The sequence below is a fragment of the Propithecus coquereli genome, unplaced genomic scaffold (genome assembly GCF_000956105.1).
Source record: "Propithecus coquereli isolate 6110/MARCELLA unplaced genomic scaffold, Pcoq_1.0 Scaffold307, whole genome shotgun sequence".
Taxonomy (NCBI): domain Eukaryota; kingdom Metazoa; phylum Chordata; class Mammalia; order Primates; family Indriidae; genus Propithecus; species Propithecus coquereli.
In genome coordinates, this window is record NW_012148697.1 from 3,131,998 (window position 1) to 3,149,866 (window position 17,869).

The following is a 17,869-nucleotide window of genomic DNA, read 5'->3' on the forward strand; positions in this document are numbered from 1 at the left end:
CACTGGGCGGGGAGAGGATTCCTCCTGCTGGGGCCTCGCAGAGACTCAGGCCTTCCGGGGCGCTGCAGGCCTCCCCTCCTCTGAGCCCCCAGGGCACCTTTGCAGGGGCAACCCCGCTGGCTCCGGAAATACGGTCCTTGTTTTACATGGGCCAACTTCTTACACGGAATCAGGTCCCCTGAGGAGCCTGAAGCTCACACAGGGGTAGAGGCTGTGCTGCCTTCTCACTTACACCCTTAGTCATTCTCGTCTGCGGCCTGCGGTTGTGGGCCAGGGTGCTGAGGTGCTGAGAGGAGAAACCTGCCCTTGCTCTCAAGGAGCTCCCAGCCGCACACACAGGGCCAAGCCCAGGACTGGGGGTGGGGCAGGCACTGGCGCCTTGAGGTGTTGTCCTTTAGGCCTCAGCAGTCTGGGAAGGCTCCCTGGAGGAGGTGGCACCTGAGCTAAGTGCAGAGGGCAAAGGAGGCAGGTCATGGGGTGGGGGAGAGATAATTCTGGCCGTGGCGGCTGTTCAGGGTGGCTGGACAGTGTGTGAATGTGTGGCAGGTGGGATTAGGTCTGAATCTGAGAAGATGGGTGCAGGCCCGGCCCAGATGTTGCCTGTGGCCTCTGCAAGAGGCCAAGTTCCCTGTGGTCCCTGGGCTCTGCACCTCCCCTGATGTTGCCTGAACTCTTCCGACCCCCAGTCTGGCCTCAGCCAAGGACTCAGTGTCTTACCGTCCTGGGCCGGGAGTGAGGGGACGAGCCCCGAGTCCCTGGAGGGAGTGGCCTCGGCCAGGTTAAAATCCAGCCATGCCCAGGGGGACACAGGGATACAGGCTGGGGCTCAGGCTGCGGTCCTGGAGTGCACCCCAGTCAGGGCTGGGTCATAGGGGCCAGCGACACCTGATGCTGGAAGGGCTGGTGGACAACATCCTGCGCCTGCCCCGTCACACACACACCTGTGTCTCTGTCTGCTTCAGGGCCCAGAGTGACACGAGGAGGGGCTGACACTGCTGGACCTGCGGAGCTGTTGCCCGGAGGGCTAACCCAGGACCTTGACCCAGATGGCCATGGGAGGGGGTGTCTCTTTGCTCCTGGGCCAGAGCCAGGGAGGGTCCTCCGAGGTAGAGCGGTCCTGTTGGCTGTGGGGACCCTGGCTCCAGATACAGGCCGCTAGGTGGGGAGTGGGCACAGTAACACTAATGGCGACATAGTCGCTGGTGTGTGGATGGAGGTGGGGGCAGGTTTCCACTAGGCCTGTGTCTGGAGGAGCGTTGCTGGGACTTTAGGGCTGGCAGCGATGGGGTGACAGCAGAGCCTTTGCCAGCCTGGCCCCTTTTTCCAACAGCTGCTGCTACTTTCTTTGGACCCTTTGCTCAGCTTGCCTTCTCCCTGGGGCTGTGGCCAAGATGCCTGAGCAGGGTGAGCCTGCGCCCGCCGTTGGGCCCTGGGGACCGACCTGGTGCAGAGAGGCCTGGGCTGGGGGAGACCCCTCAAGGGCCCCCCTGCTTCCCACCCCTTGGCCATGTTGGGGGCCAGATGTGGGTGACAGGGGATTGGGCACTGAAATGACCCCGGGACCACTGGTGGGTGAGCAAGGGGAGAGGAGAGACCGAATGGGGGAAAGGGAAGAAGAAACTTCAGGGGCATTTAACCCTCAGAGAAAGGAAGGAATTCACCCCTACAGCCACTCCCCTGCTCTGTGACCCTGGGCAAGTTGCTCACCCTCTCTGAGCCCCCGTTTTTGCCTCTGTAAATGGGGTGCCAAGAGTTCCGGCCCTGAAGGCTTGTGCGGGCTCCGGGAGGACGTGAAGGGGAAGCGCACGGTGCAGTGCGGGCCCGGGTGGGCTGAGGTGTGGGCTCTTTCCCAGGGAGCGTCTCGGGGAAGCCCTGCTGGCCCACAGGCGCAGATGTCTTGGCTTTTGTGTTTTGAGCTTGTCTGTGCTTGTGACAGGTATCTTGAAGTTGAACTGCGACGTACTCCCCGCCCCCCGCCCCGCCTTCTTTTTTTCCTGTCTAGGCTGAAAAGGCTAAAGGAAGAGGTGGTGGTCTCACCTTCTCACCTCCCGAGGGGGACGTCCGAGATCCTCTGACCAGACCCTGACTGAATGGGGTGGAAAGAAGGCAGAGGGTGCCGGTGGGGCTGCGGTTTGAGGGGGCAGATGAGGGGCACAGAGCTGGGGGAAAGGGAGGGGTCTCCCACTGTTCATTCATTCATTCACTCACTGGAGGAGCCTGGTAGGTAGCAGAAGAGCACAGTCTTTGACCCGGCTCGCACCCCGGCCTGGCCACCAGCCTCAGTGTGCCCATCTGGGAACTGGGGAGGCTGAGGCTGCCCTCTCAGAGAAGTCAGGTGAACTTCAGCCCCCGCGAGGGATCCCGGCCGCCGCTGGTCCTGCTCGGGGTCAGGAGGGCAGGGCCTCTTTCACCTCTTCTGCATTTTGTGATTTACCGGGAGCCATCACACCGCTGCTTCCCGTTTGTTTCTCTCTGTGCCCTGGGAGGTAGGTAGGACTGAAATATGGTCCCCTTGGGCAGATGAGAACGCTGAGGCTCAGAGAAGGTCTGGGATTTCCTCCCTGCTGGGCCTCAGCCTTGGGCCCAGGTTGGCCTTTCCCGGGTGCTGAGTCCGGGCAATGGACGGGGAGCTTGGAAGGTATTGTTAAAGCGCAAATGGGAGCCCTTCCCTGTCCTCCAGGGAAAACCGGTGTGGGGCTGCCTCTGTCAGGGAGCACCCAGTGTGTGTTTGGGGTTTTACACTGCCCAGGATTTCCCAGCCACCCACAAGGGAGGCGGGGGGCAACCTGGGACCCCAGAGGATCAGAATTGAACTTGAATGTAGTTGGCCGGACCTGCACTCCCTGAAGCCCCCGTGTGGGGAGAGCTGGGCACAGATGCTGCACCTCCCACCTCCCACCTCCCACCTCCCACCTCCCACGAAGGAGATGGGGGGATTCTAGGGGATGTCAGCAGTTTGGGAGGGGACTTAAGGACAAATTAATTGCCAGGAGTATGCACTGACTCTTGTCCTAAACTGAGAAACAGAATCCACAATTAATTGGATGCATTTGCTGAACCTGGGACAGGACCCAAATGTTCTTTTTCTGAAATATAAACTAAGCCAGGAGTTTATTTATTGTGTCCCAGTACCCCCAAGGACTCAGTGAGGCAGTCTGTCCTGGAAGCAGGCTTGGCTGAGCTGGAATGTCACCACCTTCCCCAAGCCGACCGGCCAGCCTGTCCCGGCGGGTGGATTGTGGGCCTGGGGGAGACTCCAGTGAGGGGAGCTCTGGGCCCTTCCTGAGGACTTTGGGGGCAGCACCACCCTGGACCTGGTGGGCCAGGTGGGGGCTGGTTCCAGGCCGGCCTGGCGCAGGCGGACTGCGGACCCCCCCTGAGAAGCGGGTGTAGGGGGCAGGGCCTGGCTGGAGAGCTGAGTCAGCACCGTGGGGGACTGTGCTCAGCGGTGAGGACAGAACCTGATGCCGGCGTCTGACTTTGTGCCACCGCACTTGCGGGTCACCCTGCCCGCTGCGCCCGCAAAAGGGGAGGCTGCCTCGTTCCTGTGCTCAGAGCGTGTGCCTGAGCCGTGCGGGGGAAGAGGCAGCAGCAGGAGGGATTTGTGCTCCTGCTGTGCCTCCTCTGGGAGGGTGATGGAAGGGATGGTCGTTATTGAACTCTCTGGCTTCCGTCCTGCCTGCTGGACCCCAGTCTTGAAGGCAGGAGGCCAGACCCGTCGTGTGTCTGCGTTGTGGCGCCCGGCACGTAGCAGGCACGCAACGCCGGGTGGATTGGAGTGACAGACCGGGGACGAGGGCGGGAAAGGCCCTGCAGGGCACCTTACGCAGCGTGGCCGGGGTAAGGAGCATCAGTCTCGAGTCTCATGGCCCAGGTTCAAATCCCAGCTCTGCTCCTCATAACTCCTTTGACCTCAGGCAACTTACTTTTCTCCTTCGAGCCTCAGCTTTCCTGTTCGTGAAATGGGTAATATCCTACGTGGGAGGGTTGTCCTGAGGAATGAACGGGAGGACAGGTGTCTCCATTTCACACACGAGGACACTGGAGGCCGGCGCGGGGGTTCAGCGGCACCGCTGCCCTCCATGTGTGCCCCTGGGGTCGTCCCTCCCGAGTCCAGGCCTTGCCCCTCCAGCGGTGGAGTCCAGGCCCAGCCTGGGATCCGGATGGTGGGGCTGAGGCCCTGGGGGAGGAAGGGAGGGGAGGGGATTGTCCAGAGAGGCTACAGGGCGGAGGTGTGTGACACCTCTCTTCCCTGTCGTGAGGGTCAGGGTGGACATCCTGGGAGAAAGTCGGGGTCACGAGCGGAAAGCATAACAAGCATATCCCGTCGAAGCCGTGCGTGGCAGGGGAGCCTTCAGAAGGGAAGGCCGAAGACCCAGGGAAGACTGTCTGTTTCTGTGCCGAGGTTTGATGAAGAGCGGACAGTGGTGTAGACGTGCGAGCGGACGACAGGCCGCGATCTCTCTTGCACCGACGAGGGGAGCTCAGCAGGGCTGTCTGCTCAGATGTCCTTGGCTGCTGCATGCTGCGCAGGAAGGGCCTCTCTGGAATCTTCAGGGGTCTTTAAGGGAGAAGGGAGGAGGAGGCGAGTGGCCTTTCTGGGGTCGCGGCTGACCTTGGAGGAGAGGGGTCGCCGTGGGGAAGAGGGGTCTGGTTGCCACGACCCGCCCGGGGGGCAGGCAGGAGGGCGGAGGGGGCAGAGGGGCTGCTGAGGCTGCTGCCTCCTTCAGCCCACGGGTCGCGCTCTGGGCGCTGCGTTCTCAGCCCCGACGGGCCGAGCGGGGCCAGGCTTTGGGTGCAGCCGGGCGCGGGTCTGCCGGGCCGTACCCCAGGCCTTGCCCATCTGCTTCTGTCTGCTCTCACCTTTGTCTCGTTCCTGGGATTTTGTCTTTTTTTCTTCTTTAAGAGATCAGTAGCTCTGAGCTCAGCTCCTGTCACTGTCGAATCGGTTCTCCTGATGAAGAGGGTGCTGGGAGGGACAGTGAGGCAGGAGGGCGAAGTCTGAGATGGAAGGGCCTTTTGCGCTCTGGAGGGCAGTGACCTGCCCTGGGCTGCAGGCCTGTGACGGGCTTCTGGCTGCCCCTGCAGTGCCCCGGGCCACTGCCAGGCTGGAGGGCTGAGCTAGGGGTGGCAGGAGCTCGGGGTGGCGGTCCCTCTGAGCCCTGCCGCTCCTGTGACGTCCCGTCCCTCTGAGGTCGGCAGGACCTGAGTCATGCCAGGGGAAGATGGCACCTGCTGGAGTTACACAGCCAGTCGGGGTGGGCTAGGCCAGCCCCTCCCCACCCCTCCCCACCCCGCCTTGTCCCACTGTGCACTGACCTCTGGCATGGGGGGCTGGGGGACAGTGCCTTCCCCCGGCCCCCACTTCAGTTCCCCCTTGCTCTCCACCTTTATCTCAGACCACTCCCCTGCCAGCACTCGTGTGGTAGGGTGCAGGGTTAGCAGGAGCAAGCCTGGAAAGCTCCTCTGCTCCCCTGAGCATTCCACATCTGCCAGGCGGGGCAGAGAAGGGGCCGGAGAGGGCCAGGGGCAGGGTAGAGTAGGGTAGGTCAGGGTAGGGCAGGGGCAGGGAAGGGCAGGGTAGGATAGGGGCAGGGGAGGGGCAGGGCAGGGCAGGGCAGGGCAAGGCAGCCACACACCTCCCTCATCTGTCCTGTCCCTTCTCAGGTCACCTCTCCTCCAGCCGGGGCTTCTGCCATCTGAGGCCAAATGGGGTAGGCAGGTCTTGTCCTGGGCTGCGGGGTGCCCAGCCTCCTGTGCTGGGGACCCGGAACCAGCCAGCCCGGCCCTTTGTTGACCCGTCTGCAGAGTGGGGAGTCCCTTGGCACCTCGCAGGCATTGGGTTTGGTGGGCAGTCCACATCTGAGGCCGGGAAGCCCTTTGGCACCACACCTGGCAGAGGAGGGCCTGGGAGGGGCCCCGGGGTGGGGCGAGGGCCCCCGCCCGCTGCTGTGCCACCGTGGTGCGGCCGTCTGTCCGTGTGTCGGTGGGCGGGCCTGGGTGAGTGCTATTTGAAGCTCTCTCTGTGCAGTCACTCCTTTGAATAACAAAAATGACAACCGTAATATCCAAAATAATACCAGTGATGTGTTTAAATAAACACACATTTTATCCCTGGTAGGCACCATTTCACAGCTCCAGCATCACGGATGTGGAAACTGAGGACTCTGATTAATGAATAAATAACCAGGTCGCACATTTAGGTCGAGCTTCTTGGACAGGAGCAGACACACAAAGGGCCCAGTGAGCCCAGAGGAACACCCCTCGGGCCTGGGGTGGAGTCAGAGAAGGCTGCCTGGAGGAGGTGATGTGAAGGGCCAGCCGTGGCTGGGGGGCCAGGGCTTCCTAATGCAGATTGTGGGGGTGCTCAGCCACCTGTGGCCAACTGCCCTCCCCCCCGGCCCAGACATGGCTTGGCCCCAAGGCTGGTTAGGTACTGGCAGGGCCTTCACCGTCCCCTGGCCGGGCTTTGAGCTGTCTCCCTGGCTCAGCCCTGAGCTCTGCCCTGGCCGGGGCTGCTCCTCCCCCGCACAGGCTGTTCCTCCACCAAGCTCAGGAAGCAGAAGCAGGTGACGAGGGTGGGAGGCGGGTGGGCTGGAGGAGCAGATTCCACCCCGGTTTATGGCCAGCGTCCTGGAGCCTGGGCTGAGAATAGCACCCACACTTGTGTGGAGGGACAGGTGGGTGGAGGGCTGGGGCCAAGGGTGGGGTGTGTGCATGTGGAGACAGGCTGTCCTCAGCAGGTCCCACCCAGCTCGGCAAAAGTGACCAGAGGGTCGCCCTGGGTCCCTCACATGCCATGGCCGCGCCCTCCCCGCGTGGGCTTGGCACAGGGGGGCGTGGGCCGTCCGCCGAGGCCGCCTCCTTTGGCTGAGAGTCTCAGCTGCTGTTGGTTTCCATGAGCCTTTCACGGATTTACGTTTTCCCAAGGGGGCTCCCTTAGGCAATGAGGTGGGGGCTTGCAGAGTGGCCCCCAGGTGGGGTCCTTGCAGAGCTGTGGGTGAGGAGGCTGCCGGGGGGAGCCTGGTCTGGGAGAGGAAGGGGTGGCGGTGTCTGCTCCCCCGAGGAACGCCGGGTAGGCCAGTGAGCCGTGGCGGCGGGTGCCCGGGCGCAGGACGGGGAGGCTGTGTGGGCTGGGCGGGGGCACCCAGGGCAGGGTCGGGGCAGCGGCCCGCCGGGCCCCCTTGCTTGCACAGTCACACTTCTTCCTCGAAGCCCCTTGAGGGAGTTCGGGGCTCCATGTTGCGATTAGACTAAACCGACCAGAGAGGTGAAGTTACCTGCCCAGGGCTGTGCAGCTGGGGCCTGCTACCTGTGCCTCCTGCCCTGGCAGCGTCCCCAGCAGAAGGGGTCCCTGGCCAGCTGTCCAGACTAGACGCCCTGAGCTGGTCACCACCCCGAGCTGGTTACCTGGAGTGGGAGGAACTGAGGGGCAGGTGGGTGGGGAGTGGTGTGTAGCAGGCGCCCGACTGGGGCCTGTCCTGGGTGCCCCAGGGTTCCTGGCCATTGTGTCCCCACCTCCCGCCCTGACATCTTTGGGGATCCCCCTCTTGTCCCCCTTGGGGTGTCATTGAGTGATGACAGCTCCTTCCTTCTAGTTGCTCAAAACCTAGAATCTCCTTCACTCCCCTTTTGGTGCCCCCATCTTTGAGCACTTCTCACCATTTGCTGTCCTTGCCCAACCCAGTGTGGCCTCTCGCGTGGGTCACTGCAGTCACCCTCTCAATGGGCCCCTACCCCACTGTTCTCTGTTCTCCCCACGTCCCCACACAGCAGCCTGGGACCTCGTGACGCTGCAAGTCAGACCGAACGGCTGGCTGCTCCCCAGTCCCCCATTCCACGCTGGGTTTGAGGGGCCCGGGGCTCCGTGGCCACGCCCTGGCTGCCGAGGTGGTTTGTGCAGTGGCTGCCGCCCTTCGCCTCTGGAGCCCAGCTCGGGGCTGGGAGCCTGGCTGCCCCCTGGCTGGCCATGTGACCTGGGGAGTTTTTACAGCAGTGCCTCAGTTTTCTCATCTGCAGAGTGGGGATATAATAGTATTTCCTTCATGAGGTCATGGAGGGATTGATGGATGAATCATGGCAGGAGCTCAGCATGAAACCTGGCACCTGGTGTTTCAGGGCCCCTAATCCTGCACCCGCCCTCTCACCCCCTCTCGGCCACACTGGCCTTGCCATTCTGTGGACACCCCAGCCTGGTCCCACCTCGGGGCCTTTGCACTGGCCATGTCCTCTGTCTGGCACCCTCTTCCTCCGCACGGCCCGTGCCTTGCTCCTTCATCAGGTCTCTGTTCAGCTGTCCCCTCCCTGAGCTCCCCCCTGGAGCAGCACCCACTCCCCTCCCCAGCCGCTCCCGTCCTGCTGCTTTACAGAGCAGGCCAGGCGCACAGCGGCGCCTCATGGGGTGGGAGTGCAGGGGAGGAACCGCACTGGGTGGGATCCGGCTGGGCAGCCCTTGCTCTGCACCTGCCCTGTGCTTTGTGCCCCTCTCTGGGCACCGAGCTGTGAGGGGCCCTGCATGTTCGGCCAGTGCCAGCGCTGAGGAGGGCATCAGAGATGAGCCACCCCAGCCACCGGCTCCGGAGTGGGGGAGGGGGACCCCTCACTGTGGAGGGGCCGTTGGATCTGGGCTGAGAGGGGCAAAATCAAGTTGGGGCTGCTAAGGGACAGCAGCGTGGCCCATGGCCGGAGGCTGCGAAAAGCTCCTTCCTTCCACTGAAGTTTAGGCTGCTGGGTTGGACGGCCGGCAGGGCGAGGCTGGCTGCTTCCTTGTGGTCTGGGTGGTCCTGACCCTTCTCAACACCGTTCTACCCACTGGTGGATATCTGGTTCTGAGGATGGGCTCAGCCTGGCGTGGTCCCTGAGGGGAGGACAGCAGCCATGACTAGGGGGAGCCCTCCACAGCCCTGGTGCTTGTCAGCCTCTCTTTGGGAGCCACGGGCCGTGTGCAAACCTAGCTCGTTGCTTCCCTGACCTTTTGAGCCTCAGTTTCCTCATTGCAGGACACCTCCTTCTCAGAGGAGTGGCTCCCACTGTGCTGTCGCCTCCTGCCCTGGCTTCAGCTAGCCCAACCTCGCTGACCTCTCCTCTGGGGTCCAGATGGCCCCCTGCACCGGCCACTGGCTCATCTGCTGAGATGGCTGCAATTTCAGGCTCCCTGGGCAGGATGAGAGGATGGGAGGCAGCTGGATGCTCCTGCCCTGGGGCGGAGCCCTCCCTTCCCACTGGAGAGGTGGGCATGGAGGAGGAGACCCTAGCTCCCTCTCCCTCCCCCCATCTTTCTCGGGGTGGGGTCATGCTGCCAGCCCAGGGGGGTCTGATGAGGGAAGGGCCCAGAAAGGGCCCCCAAGGCTAGGCAGGGCTGGGAGGGTAGCCAGGCTCTTGGTACCTGGATTTTTGACCAGCCTGTCACATTTCGAGGCATTGTTGTGGGGCTGACATTGGTGGCCAAGTTTTTATTCAGTTAAGGATGTAAGAATGAAAACCGAACACCACTTTTTGCTCCCCCCAGTATTTCACAAAGGAAAGGGAAAAATCACTAAAAAGAGGAAGGACATGATCATTTTAGAGTGATAGTCTCCCAAGAGAGGCCAGTTGGCTTCCTCGGTCAGCTGTTCTTACCAGAGGCCCACAGAACAGCGTGCGTCTCTGTCAACACAGCAACTTCTGGGGCACAAGGACTTGTTAAAAGGACAGATAGCCTTGTGGGGGCGAGGCCGGGAGCGTCCTGGGCAGGGGGCTGCCCAGCCTCAGGTGGTCAGTAGCACCCTGGAAATGTTTTACTAGTTTTGTATTTCCTTGCAAAAATCCTTGCAAATTTTGCATTCTGATCCACAAGCTGTCTCTGTATGGTCACGTCACAGAAGTGTTTCCTTTGCCATTTCTGTCTTCGGAATGCAGCAAGATGGAGTGCGAATCTCCTGCAGGAAACCCCAGACACTGCCTGCTCCTCCCGGGCTTCTGTGCACCCTAGCTGGCGACTCACAGGTTGAGTTTGGGCTTTGGAATTGATGGGGCTGGGGTCCTGGCTCTGCCGCTCATTAGCTGAGTGACCTCCCTGAGCCTCAGTTTCTTCATCTTTCAGAGGTCGCGAACATCTGCCACCTCAGGGTGGCCTGGTGATTCCAGCCCAGCTGTGAGGGGAGTTGAGGGTGCTGGGACCCCCGGGAGGTGAGTCCTTGGCCGAGCGCTCCCTGGGGGTCACACCTCGCACCGTGAGCTTGGTGGGGGTGTGGGGGCAGGTACCAGGCCCTCCCTGGCTGGGACCAAGGGGCCCTTGTATGGCCGAGAGGAGGAATCTGAGGGGGAGGGGTCCTCTCCAGAGTGTGGGGAAGCCATGTTGACAGACGGCCCCCAGAGCTAGCCCGGGGTAGCGGGGTGCAGAGGGACCCCAGGGAGGTCACTGAGGCCCCGGCCTGGGTCCCCCTCTTGGGGCAGCCCTGAGTGTGTGAGCTGGGGCGGGAAGTTCCTCTCTGCTCCCTGCAAGGTGCTGGGCCCTTCCCTCGCCGCCCTGGGCTCGCCGTCGGTTTCCCTTTCTCTGGTTCTGTCTCCGGCTCTCCCTCCTCACCCTGGGTTACGTCCACAGTTTCCCCTGGCCTCCGCTCTGCCCCTTGCCCAGCTCCGTGGCTCCTTCATGGTTCCTGCCACATTCGTACTGTGCCCAGGGGCGACCAGAGGGTGTGTGAGGGTCACTCACATCTGGGGGTGCCTGCGTGTGTGCACACCGAGCTGGTGCCTGTGGGGTCTGCAGAGTGGGGGGCATTCCTGCCTCCTGGGGGCGGAATGCTTCCCTGGCTCTTGCCCAAGGCCGGCAACTAAACAATCAATTTTAAAAAGTCATTGTGCCTTTGGGGAGTCGGAAGGCAAAGCCGGACAGGTGCAGGTTTTTCACTGGCCGGGACTCTGCTGTGTGTTCTGGACCCGCCTTCCAGCACCGAGCCCCCAGCACCCTGGGCTGTGCTCCCAGGTGGGGGTCTGTGGCCACAGCTGGAGCTGGTGCGCTCTGCAGCTTTCCCAGGGAGGCCTGGCCCTTCTTTCTGGCCCCTTTCTCCTTGGTCACAGGCCTAGGTGCCCTTCCCTCCTAACCCAAGGGTGCAGCAGCAGCTCTGGTCTGCAGCCAGGCCTGAATTGTCACCAGTGGAAGCGCCAGGCTCTGGGGGAGGCATTGCCATGCTGAGGGGCGGAGCCATGCTGCCGTGTGTGTGAGCTCACTGGGCTCTGAGGAGGCAGGGAGCTTGCCTGGAGCTTGCGCGGTCTCGCTGGCGGGGCGGCCTCCACCTGAACACAGTCAGCGGCCCAGGGGCAGCTGCTGGCGTGGTCTGTCTCACTTCCCGCAGCAGACAGATCAGAGCCACGCATGTTCACGGCCACCACAAAGCCACAGAATCCTGGCTCTGCTCCTTCGTAGCTGTGTGGCCGAATCCCTCAGTGTGTCAGCCTTTCTTTTCTTATCTCTAAAGTAGGGGCACTAATCTGCAGCTCGAGGCACAAGCTGAAGATTAAATGCCCACTGAGGACACCAGGTGGTGCTTGGGCTGAGCCTGGAGCATGTGGTAGTGCCTGGGGACCAAGGGGGACGTGTCCAAAATCTCCCCCTGGTCCCGCTTGGGACCTTCGAGCATCGGAAACAGCAGTGAATGTGAAACGAAGGCCTGAGTGCATGGGGTACCCTTGCCGCCCTCCCCACAAAGGCAAGACCAGGAGGAGTGCGTCTGCAGAATGCCAGGTCACGGGGAGGAGGCTGGATGACAGCGGGCTCTGGCCACGAGGAGAAGGCCGGGCTGCTCGCACTGCAGCCTGCACGCAGCGCGCTGCGGGGCTGGTTAAGGTGAGGACTGTGGTTCAGCAGGTCCGAGATTTTTTTTCATCTCTGTCAGGCTTTCAGATGACTGTCATGCGGCTGGTTGGTGGACCCCGCGTTGAGTAGCAAAGCATTAATGGAGGCCAGAGGCACTGGGACAGCAGTTGTTGGGCTCAATCACCCTGCAAATGACTAGTTACCAAGAGAAAGGTTACCTTCGTTTCCAAGAAATCTGGCAAACACAACTCAGACTGAGCGGCTGAGCTTAGCACAGCCATCGGGCTGTCTGTCGTGTGCAGCCAGAGGCCTGACCTCCGCTCGCAGTAGCCTGGCCGGAGCAGCGCCCAGCCGAGCTCAGTCGCAGGGAAACATCAGGTGGATCTGGAGTGTGGCGCATTCTCCAGGGGATTGGGCTGTGCTGTTACAATAAGACAGTATCATGAGAGGCAAAAAATAAACAAAACTGATACCTAGGTATGTGGGGACACATTCTGGATTAAAGGGGATGAGAGCTGTGATAGTCCAAAGCACGGTGTGAGCCGTGATTCGATCCCAGATCAAAACACAAGCCACCCAGATGGAAGGGACATTTCAGGGGACAACGAGGGGCATTTGAGTATAGACCGTATATTGCATAATAGTAAACGCACATTGGATGTACAGAGGGCGCTCATGGTATTATGGGATTTAGGGGAATGATCTTGTTCTTAGGAAACGTGCTGAAGTGTTTAGGGCGAGGTGCTTGGGGGTGAAGGCTCTTGATGTCTGCAGCTTTCTTTCCATCGGTGGACAAACACACCAGTGAGCCAGACTGTTTACATGGAGAAAAGCAGGTGTGGCCAAGTGGTGACCATTGGTTGGTGACTCCGGGTGATGGGTGGATGGCAGTCCCTTGTATTGTCCTTTCAACTTCTTTTGAGGTTTATATTTTCAAAGTAAGAAGTTGAGAGGGGCGTGCAGCAAGGTGGCTCAGAACCTCTCTTCCTCCCTCTGCCCTCTTGTCGGTGCTTCTGTGGCTCCCGATGGCACCTAGACTGTTGGTGGCTGCCACTCCAGGGTTGGGCGATCACAGGGGCCGCAGGTACTCGTCTCCAGGGGAGGGCAGGAAGGTCCAGCAGCAGCCAGGAGAGGGGCTCCTGCCTGCTGGGAGCAGGGGCAGCTTGAGGGGCTTGGGAGCTGGGGCCTGGTGACTGTGGGGTCTGCAGGACTGTCCCAGGGCTGGGCCACTCTGGCCCCGGGAGCTCCAGACTCCCCTGGCACCCCTTCACCACCACTGCCCCAGCCTCCAGGGCCAGACAGTGGGTGGCCTCTGGGGCAGGACGGAGAGGCCGGAGGGCCTCACACCCCTTCCCCTGCCCGGTGCCCACGTGGACCCTGGCCTCGGTACAGGGTTTCCTCTGATGTTTCTTGCCTCTCCAGCAAACTCCCTGCAAAGACTCAGAGCTGGTGGCAGGTGAGGCCTGTAGCTGGCCACCCTGCCCTCCGTCTTCCTGGGAGGGGCCCCTTAAGCATCAGGGCAGAGGACCCAGGAGGCTGGCTCTGTGCTGTCAGCCACAGTTCCCCAGCTTGGCTGACCTGAGCTGCGCGTGGGAGAGGGTGCAGAGGGAGGGGCCAGGAGAGAGGAAACCCCAGGGTGCCAGGCAGCAGCCTGGAACCCGCAGGCAGGTGGGCAAGTATGGCCTTTGGCCCCATTCTGGGAGCTCCTCCACACTCCCGTCTTTTGAGGTGTGTCCCTCAGGACTGGGCCCAGGGACAGCCTGGCTGGGTGTCTCGCAATGGCCTTCCCATGTGTCTGTCTGTATCTGCCTGCCTGCTGAGCCTTGGTGCAGGGGCGAGGGGTGCGAGGCATGAAACATGCATCCTGTCCTGTGGTCCCCAGCCGCAGGTCCTGCTGGGAGGAAGAGGAAGGTGCAGCTGCCCTGCGCTGGGCGGGGCTCACTCTGCACCCACCCTTCCTGAGGCAGCAGCAGGGCAGGTGTGGGAGAAGATGATGAGGAAGGTGAAGGCCCGATGCATTTTCTGGGGGTCTCAGCAGCTGGGTGGGGGGTACCTGTGGGATGGTGGGAGAGTCTGGGCAAGGCCTCCTTTCTGTGTGCGTGCTCGTGTTTGTGTGTGTGTGCGCATGCGCGCTGGCGTGCTGGGAAGTCTCGGGGTGAGGCCTGGGGTGCGCCTGGCTCTGCCGCCACTGACAGCAGAGATGGGGGAGTTGCAGGCTGGTAGAGGAGCCCCCACTTCACTGCCAGGCTGGGACCCTAGGACCAGGGCTGCCTGGGAGCATGGTCCCTGCCTCACTTGGGGCCCTGGCGTCTGGATGGTGCATATCCCTGCCTGGGCCATGCCATGCAGACTGAGGGCATGTGTCCCCACAGGTGCAGGGGGCTCTGAGGGAGGGGTCAGAGGCCCCAGGGGGGACTGCCAGAGCCTGGGCCCAGCTGGGAGCCACACGACGCTCTTCTGCATGCCTGGGTGGCCGCAGGCTGTGTGTCCTGATTTGTCTGTGCTCACCTGCCATCTGGTGAAGGCCTTATCTTGGGAGGAGGAGGTGCTTGGTGTTTGGAGTAAGTGGTGAGCTGCTCCTGGTTCAGATGAGACGGGCCTGGGGGGGCTTTCCTCCCTCTGCTTCGGTGGCCGTCCACTGGCCTGGTTCCCGCGACTCGCTGGTGCGCTGGGGGCTTGCCTGCTGTGTGGGGGCTGTTAGAGGGCTCGGCAGGGCTCCCTGTACCCGTGGGAAGCGGCTGCCCCAGAGCCTTCTGTGCCCGCACTGGGCCATGACAAAGGCCATGTGGAGGGGCTGGGAGGTGCAGGAGGAGGAGATTCTGGAGCTGGCCATGGGGCACCCATTTGCTGTCCCCGCAGCCTGCCCCTGCGTCCCTGCCCTGCCCCTGTCCCCTCGGAGGCCTTCCAGCCCCACTCACATCTGGCCTCAGGCGGAGGACGCGGTGAGAGGAAGCTCTGGTAGGGGAGTGGAGTGGAGCCGTTAAGGCTTCCTGGACGGTCGCCCCCCATCCCCCCGCTGCCTGGGCCTCTGTGCTCACACCCGGGTGGGGGCGGGTCCCACGTCCCTGGCCTCTGTCACATTATCAAAGGCTCCCTCTGTTCACTGCAAAGTGAGACGTGTGGTAAGCGTGTGGCGAGTGTAGATGGGACCGAGTGCCTGGGCTCGGCACGGTCCTGGCCCGGCTGCCAGCCCTCCGCCTCACCCAGCTCCCGCTCCTCCTTCAAACCCGCTCAGCTGTCCCGCCTTCCCTGAGCCCCTGCTGGGCCAGCCCCTTCCTGACACCCAGCGGCCCCCTGCGTGCTTTAGTGGCCCGTCCGCGGGCCTGGCACGGGGGAGGCGCCACGAGCAGGTGCCGAGTGGATGGGGTGGAGGCTGTGTCCCCTGGGCCCGGCTTTGGCTGCGGCTTCCCCTCAGCGCGCGGAGGACTCGGAGCGCGAGTGCGCGAGTGACAGGGTGAGCGCGTGTCTCCTGGGGGCGCGCCAAGGGCTGCGGAGAGCCCAGGGTGGACACAGGTCCTGGCGTGGCTGAGCAGCGTTTAGGTGGCAGAGAGGGGAGTGGTCATGGCCTGCACACCTGCGGGCCTGTCAGAAAGGCCTCCTTGGCAACAGCCGTGGCGTGCCCGGAGTCCCAGCTACGGAGGGGGAATAGGGAGCCGCAGTCAGTGAAGACGGAGATTTTGTTGCGGTTCCTGTCCTGGGGCAGGCGGTGCCCAGCTTGTTTTTCCCTGTGGTAGCCACACGGGGAGCTGCTTGAGGACGGGGACCCCAGGCCACACGCCCTCATTCCCTTCCCTTTAACACCCGGGCAGTGCCCTGAGGACTCACCAGGCCAGGGCCGGCGTAGACCTGTTGGGTGCCCCCCTGGGCCTCCGCCCCGCTGTGGTCACCGTTCCTACTCCCACTTCCAAGTTGAGGACTGAAGTGTGGACAGGTTGGGCAGTGCTTGAGGTAGCGTGGAGCGGGGAGCCTGGCTTAGCCCCCGTGCCTGTCACCCCTCCACCCTTCAGGGCTGAGTGCCTTCTGTGCACACCCTCCCATTTCTCACGGGAGGAGACTGGGGCTGAGAAGCGGATGTTTTGTTTAAAGTCGTGTCTCTGCCCTCATAGCCCCTGGTTCAGATGAGCAGCAGCCACTGAGACGGTCTTGTGTGTCCGTCCTATGCCTAGCCCTGCGTGGGAGCTGGGGACACAGAGATGACTGGGACACTGTCCCTGACCTCAAGCTGTTCATGTGGGTGGGGTGGGGATGCCAGGCAGACACTCAGGCAGGTCACACAGCAGTGAGGAAAGTAGGTCCTGGGTCCTGAGAGGTACAGAGTATTTTGAGGGAGGGAGAGGCCAGGGACAGCTTCACACAGGAGGTGTCGCCTGAGTAAGGTTTTTGAAGGGTGCATGAGGAGTTTGCCATGTGCACATACAGTGTGCATGTGTGTGACTTCGGTCTAGCATCCGAGGATGCCCTCAGTCTGGACCTGGAGTGCGGGTTGGTAGTGTCAGGCCCAGCGCCAGTTGTGTGAAGGCTGCTCCGAAGGCCTGTTAGAGAGTTGCCATCCCTTGAATGCCGTGGACCAGGCACTGCTACGTATTTTGTAGACATGATCCTTGTAATCCTTCAGGTGGGTGCTAATATTCTCTTTGTTTCACAGACGTGGCACATGAAGCTCAGAGATCTGGTTTCCCTTTTCTTAAAAGGGTGCTGGGTGGATTTTCACCTTGACTGACCCCCCTTGAGGCGGGAGGATCTCCCCCGTGGCTCCAGCTGTCTGGGCAGAGCACACAGCAGTATCCGGGAGCTGGGCTGGGCATATGTCCACGTCTCTGTACACCTTGGGAGCCTTGACGGCCAGGTGGGGACGGGGGACCCTTTGCTGACTGAGTGCATCTGTCTCTTCAGGGAGAAGGCGAGCAGGGGGTGCAAGGGGCCACCTGCCTGTTCCTCTTGCCTTGAGGGTCTGCCAGGCCCTGACCCGTCCCCGGGAGCCTCTGGCTCTCCCTGGTGGCCCTGCTGACTTCTGGAAGGTCTTTCTCATTTGGCGACCCATTTCTCTCTTTGGTGGTGGCGGGGCTGTGGGGTGGCACCTGACAGTGGGGGCTCAGTCACCCGTCCGGTCTCAGTGCAGAGCCAGGCAGGTACCTGCCTGATCTACCCGCTTCCTGGGGACCCAGCTCGGGATGGCTGCCGGGGGAGCAGTGGGGAGCCTGGGGACTGTGCAGAGTGTCATTTTCTTGCTCATGGAGGTTTTGTTTTGGTTTTCTCCTCTCGACCCAGCATCAGCCCTTGGCACCCATGTCCATGTGCCCGATGGGCTGTGTCCTGACTGTTGTAGCGTGAAGCTGTTGGTGGTGGCCCTCAGAGCCCACCCTGCCCTTCCGCCTGCCACTTCCGCCTTCCCACTGCATCTTCTGTGAGCTCTCTAGTTACCTCGAGCAACCTGAAATTCCCCAGTCAGGTGCCTCAGCTCTCTGGTCCCATCGCCTTTGCTGCAAGCTCTCCCCTCTGTCTGAGCTGCCACCTCCCCCAGGAAGTCTTCCCTGCCTGCCCAGTCTGGATGGAATCCCTGCCCTGGGCTCCCTCTGTGTTGGGCCAGGGACCCCTGTCTGAGTCATCTTTCCTGCCCCAGTCGAGATGCCTGAGGCTGGCACAGAGCAGGCACTTGGCCAGAGAGGGCCAAGAGCGGCTGCCTTGCCAGGCCTCCTGGGGAAAGGTGCCACACCAACCCTGCAAGGGCTAGGCAGGGTGGGAAGGAGCCTGGCTTGTCCTAGCACTGGGCACCCCTTGGGCCAGGGCCCTGCCTGGGCCCTGGGCTGGCAAAGCTGGCGTCTAGGCAGTGTGGCCCGCCTCGGGTCTTCAGAGGGAGGACGTGCCGGTGATGACCTGCCAGCGCCTGCTCACGGGGCCGCCTTTGCCCTGGGCCCACCTTCTCCCCCCACTCCCAGCCCCACCCCCACCACCGTTTCCTTCTCCTTCTGACTGAATTTTGGTCGCTGCCTCTGCAGAGGCCTCTGCTGAATGTCACAGTGGTGGTGTCCTCTCTGCACCAGCCCCTCCTTGCCTCCTTTTGCCTGCCCTGCCCCT

At 62.2% G+C, this 17,869-nt stretch overlaps 1 protein-coding gene across 10 annotated transcripts in view; it reads left to right on the forward strand.

Annotated features, from left to right (window-relative positions):
• The window catches only part of BIN1 (bridging integrator 1), a 53,294-nt gene that overhangs the window by 8,244 nt on the left and 27,181 nt on the right, over positions 1-17,869 (forward strand). The window lies entirely within an intron of this gene.